General features: G+C 34.1%; 1 long non-coding RNA gene across 4 annotated transcripts; it reads right to left on the reverse strand.

The window, feature by feature from the left end:
* Positions 1-217: 217 nt before the first annotated feature.
* On the reverse strand, positions 218-5,008 carry LOC116182623. Of its 4 annotated transcripts, none has more exons than XR_004147575.1 (3): positions 4,946-5,008; positions 1,555-1,984; positions 218-1,456 (listed from the first exon to the last, which is right to left on the reverse strand). It is a non-coding gene; the product is annotated as an uncharacterized LOC116182623 (long non-coding RNA). The 4 variants fall into 4 exon arrangements; XR_004147574.1 differs by lacking the exon at positions 4,946-5,008 and adding an exon at positions 4,392-4,555; XR_004147576.1 differs by lacking the exon at positions 4,946-5,008 and having other exon boundaries at positions 218-452; positions 1,331-1,456; positions 1,555-3,230.
* Between the last annotated feature and the right edge of the window lie 601 nt (positions 5,009-5,609).

The raw sequence follows: 5,609 nt of genomic DNA on the forward strand, positions 1-5,609 counted from the left end.
TTCTTCGTTTTCAATTGGGGGGAGCAGGGGGGAGTTCGGTTGTCGAAAGACAAAAAATACTCCGGCGCGCTAAATCACCGTGTCCTTAACCCGAGATGGGAGATGCGCTTATTTCACAATGAGTCTTTTCACACCAATTTATTTAGGCAGAACCCGTATTATATTGGATTAATAAACATTATTACATTACATTTTATTAAACAATAACCTTGTGGTGGAACAAACATAATTCACTTTTAGATACTTATTCTTCAGCAACTGTAAAACTTGGTGGAGTTCTTTATTATGCTCGAACCTCTTAATTATCTAAGCACTGTTCCCTTTTAACATCACGGGTAGTAATTAAATCCACCATGTTTTAAACGCAGATTTGAAATCGCTATATCCACGAAAGTGCAGGAGAAGGAGTAACCAAATGTCTTCAAGATGGTACGGCTTTTCAATACCATAATCTGAAATTACAATAAAGCGGAATTTTGAGGCTAATAGAGTTTACTCTAAAATAATGTACTAAGAATACTATAAATTAGGGTTACCTCAACACACTCAAAAACTTTACAATTATTGAGCTTTCGGGAAAAAATCGCATTTAACATAATATGGATCACCGTACTTCCAAAATTGATTTGTAAGACACCAGAACTTTATGGAGAGGGTAAGAGTGACGTGAATGAATATTAGTGTACTCCATCATTTTTATTAAAGTTTCATTGATACTTGTTTCTGTAGAAATTACCTACACGATTAAGGCAACAACAAAAATAGCTCACCTACAAAGTACCTAAATACCTAAATTGTACATTAGTGCTGACAGCATTTGATGTTCAACTAATTAGTACCTAGAAAAGTAATTAAGTTAGCTTCATTGGCGCATAAATTAGAGAACACGATAACATTATAATAGCAGGTCATCCAGATTGTAATGAGAATAATTACCGGCACATTTAAATATACTCCTATACCTTGGTTACATGTTCTCTCCAACATTGCTCCACCCAATATCAGACGAGAATTGTTTCTAAAAAAATTGTGGGACAAATATAAAAATAACGCTGATTTCCCCATAAATTTAGATCTGAATAATTTACCTACCTTTTTATCGATTAAAATTACGAAACCCGTTATGGAAAGAAGACTACAAACATTCAAATGTATATTCCATTAAAGAACGTTGGAAAATTTTTTGGATACAGCATAATAACACAATTTTTAATCGAAATTTAATCAAATAACCGTGCAATGAAGTTGCAGGGATTGATCTTCCAAGAAAAATGTGGGTCAAATTAAATCGTATAAGAACAGGACATGGAAGATGCAATTACATACTCACAAATGGAATCCAGAACACAATCCAGACGCAGATCCTAAAGAAACCATCCAACATATAGTTGAGGAATGTCCAAATTCAAAGCTTAATCCCGGTTTTGAAGCACTTCACCACGTTTCTCCAGAAGCACTAGAATGGTTACAACAGCCTTATAAAATTAAATTTATCCCGGTAAGAATTAGAAGTGTAAATATTCATACGATTATATACATTTAACTGCAACTTACGAGATGGTTCCTTTGGAAAACGTTTGCCTCAATTTCTTCATGTAATTCCATTGATGATTCAACTTTTCAAAACCATATCTCCTCCTGGGAGGGGGATAGGTCCAGCGGGATGTTTTCATTTGACTGGGGGTTGCTGTTTGCTATCTCATGTTCACCGGTTCTACGTAAAAATGACTGAAGTAAATACTGGAACTTATCACTGCCATGTAAAGAACCACCCTGGTCAAATTTCTCAAATTTAGCCCAATATCCTAGCCAATCCTTGAACTCAAAAAATCCTTTTGCAATACGACTGGTACCATAGATCCGATGATTTCCTCAGCGTTAGTAACAAGTCACCGTTATTTGCTGTCTCATTTCTAATAGCTTCATACTCCGTGCCTTGATACGTTTCTTCATCTCCATCATCCACCATTTGCCCTAAAACTTTCTATTTCTATTTAGCTCAGCTATCCTCTTTTTATAATATGTACAGAGTTTAGTTGAAAAAGTAAAATCGTAATGATTTATCGTAGGTAGTTTCAAGTTTTAACGAAAGTTTAATGTCAGTGGTAGGGAATAAATTGTAGGAAAGACCGTGAGTGAACAACTAAATGAGATGCATTATTAATAGCGCTCATTTAATTTGAAGATAGAAGTTTACAAAAGTTAAAGACGCCGCCGTAGTACAAAAAGTCGTAAACTTTAATATTGTACGAATCGCTTTAACTTGTGCCATTTATAAGGCTTATAAAGTAAACAATTGTATTTTGTTGACTTCCACCGCTTTTAGTAAATGTAATTCGCGTATGTGTCTACAATCCCGGGTAAGGTTTCGTTTCCTACATCAAGAGCATTCCAGTTATAAGCAAATTCAATTAAGAGGGAACTTTCGCATAACTTAAGCCAGATACCAGTATTCATCTGTCTAAATTTAATCTGCGGTTTATAGTCGCATAACACATTAATTTCGTAGCCAACTTGAAAACCAATTTCAGTGGTCAACTTCGGTGGACAGATGACAGCGAAGTGGAAAGGGTGACAGAAGTAACAAATATTCGCCAGTTAATTAATCATTTTAATGTTTAAGCTAATTTGCGCCCGGTTGTGTCCAAAACTTAAGTACTACATCTGACATTGACCTCCCCGACAACTTTCGCCGTGGTGTGTCAAGCATAACAACGAGCACCTCTTAGTTATGCAATTCAGCCCGCAGCTGTTTAATATGTTCAAAGACTTCACGTGGAGCATGTTGCGTGTATGAATATCTAGGGCACAGGAAATTAAAAAAAAAGAGACGACGATTGAATATACTAAATAAATCTCAATTCCGTGCAACTCTCGTGTCCGTTTCTTGAAAAATTGGTGTGAAAATTGTCGACCTTGCAGCGTGTGGCCTAATGAATAATCAGACGTAGTTCCATTGGCGTCTAGGAAGTCATTAATAATGGCATAATGGTGCATAGTTCTAACCTACTTAATCTGAAAATGCGCGCATTTTCTCCAATTTCCTTCACCATATTTAACATTGTGCTAATACCTAATTTGCTACAGCTGATATTTGCATTACCATTTAAAGAAAGTAGGCAACCTTGGCTAAGGTGCCGATTAATGGGATAGGCTTCGCTTTTTCAACTACTCAATTATGAAAATACAAGTAATCATATTCAGCACGCACATTTTGGTAAATTGTTTTAAGGACGTTAATGCGGCTAAATTGTATGTAAACATCCATCTGACAACTTAACCCATATAATATCTGCACGCGTCGTTAACAACATATAATAATAAACTGCATGCATCTGCTTAATCTGTTTGTTTTTGTTAACCATTTTCAACGGTACACGTGTCGACAGCAATTGTTTATGTACTAATTACGGAAAATTGCGATGCACCGAAATGCATCAAGTAATTAAGCAAATACATAAATAAAATTTCCTTAGGCAGTGCAGTGATTACTTGATAAAAGACAAAGATATTCTCTTAGGCTAAAAAAAGGAAATTCAGGAATGTAAGCCACAACAACGCACTGAAAATTTGTTACCATTTTGGCACCAAAGGAGGAATGTCTAAATTACACTTTAGTTTACTGATGGTTTTATTGCCAATGAAAATCTGAGAACATTTTAACGTTACTATGCAAAAGGAGTTATTTTATAATGCGAGTGCAACAAATATGAGCGATTTTTTGTTCGCTTTCTAATTTCCTGGTTAATAGACAATAAATATTCCAATGTGATATGAACACAAATATATTGATTAATAAAAAAAATCTCAATTTACACTCCACGTCGCGATCGCTTACAATTTTTTTTGGGATTAATTTATCCACCCCTGACTTTTTTTTAATTCGTGGCAACGTTTTTTTTCTTATCTACTCCTAATGTTTTGTAATAATGAAAAAATCATAGTTAGTCGCTTTCGCTATTGGAAGCTTCTATTTTAAATTAATAAATTCGAACCCATTTACATGGACAATGAATTATATGAAATTTACATCCCTGTGAACAGGTCCTTACACAAATACATCGCACATAATTGTTGAATGTTTTCATAAGCCACTTTACACAAATTGGTACCGTGTAATAATAACATAAAATTACATCAATGACATTCTTTCTCTATACGATTTCAATTATTACACGGACCTGAGGAAAACGATTTAATTGGTACAAGTAAATATTGTAAATTGAACAATAGTTTTCTTAAAACAATGGCCCCTGAAGTCTATGGTTTCCTTCGCAAAGGGAAAGGGATATTTCATATATTTTGTTCGTTTTTTGTATGCTAAACTTTTGAAAAATCTTGAAGAACTTTTGAAAAACCACTTATGTCATCTCCTATTTTTTTATTTTTACCTGAGCTGGCCTGGGAAGAAAACAGTATGAAAGGTAAGTTCCAACAATGGCGTAATTTTTCCAAAAACAAATAATGCGTCAAGTTCGGCTCGTAAAATTGCAGTTGGTAAATGTAAATATGTAAATAAAGTATAATACTATATAGATTTACATTATACAGATGCTCTTCCGTACACAACAGTAAACAGAAACTCTATTACTAAAAGTTGATAATTTCCAAGTTTCTACACAACATTCAGAGAAGGAAGGTTAGGTAAATTACAGATAAGATAATAATACTCAGAAACTGATATTTTAAATCTATTTATACTTTTGATACACAATTCCGTTAGGTGACAATAATTAGGAAAATATCAAATAAATCACGCTTGGTAGCGACGAAAGTAAGAATAGTTTATAAATTTCGTAAAGCCATTCGTGGCGACACGTATAGAAAGTTAAGTTGAATACAGGGACATAAATCAAAAGAAAAAATAGTGTTGTTATAAAAGCTCGAATAGATTAATCAAATAAAAACTCGTTTAAATTTAAGGCAAGTGTGCTCGCATACATACTTGGAGATGTGGTATTAGAGCAAGGCAAGTTTGAAAGAAGTGATTATCTTCTATAAGGAGCCGTGCTACCAGTCTTACGCGAAGCCGCTAACACATATTATTAAGAGGATTAAGACAGCTTTTTATGCTTGCACTCCTGGAGAAGCCGTGTCAGTACTAATCCACATTAACGACTCTTCTCAAAAATAATCTGCTCCTCCAAGGTTTTACGCTTACGCTACCGCTTTTCGTAATGGAAATACAGAAGATGACTAAATTTTATGGACAACTGTAAAACTTTCAATACTTATCTATTTATGTCCCCTGTATTCTATATATATATTTTTATGCGCTCAGCTTTATAAGGACAGTTTTGCGGTAGCTAATAAACTGCATTAGCATTAGTATCTTACTTGGCGAGTAAACAACATCGATTTTCCGTTAAATTTAATCACTTAAATAAATCTATCTAATTTAGCTATTAAAATTAATTGCTTATTTAAACACTGCTAAATCGCATAATAAATGCCTCGGACTAAAAACAGAAGTTACTACATTTTAGATGTTAAAAAATACACCACCTTTGATTGTTTCTTCTACAATGTGGGTGAAATCAATTTAACACGAGTCATTTTTTTAAATTCGCAGTTTCACCAATTTTCTGCAGTCCCACTTTTGGATCCCT

Source organism: Photinus pyralis, unplaced genomic scaffold (assembly GCF_008802855.1).
Source record: "Photinus pyralis isolate 1611_PpyrPB1 unplaced genomic scaffold, Ppyr1.3 Ppyr1.4_unclustered_Scaffold6317, whole genome shotgun sequence".
Lineage (NCBI taxonomy): Eukaryota > Metazoa > Arthropoda > Insecta > Coleoptera > Lampyridae > Photinus > Photinus pyralis.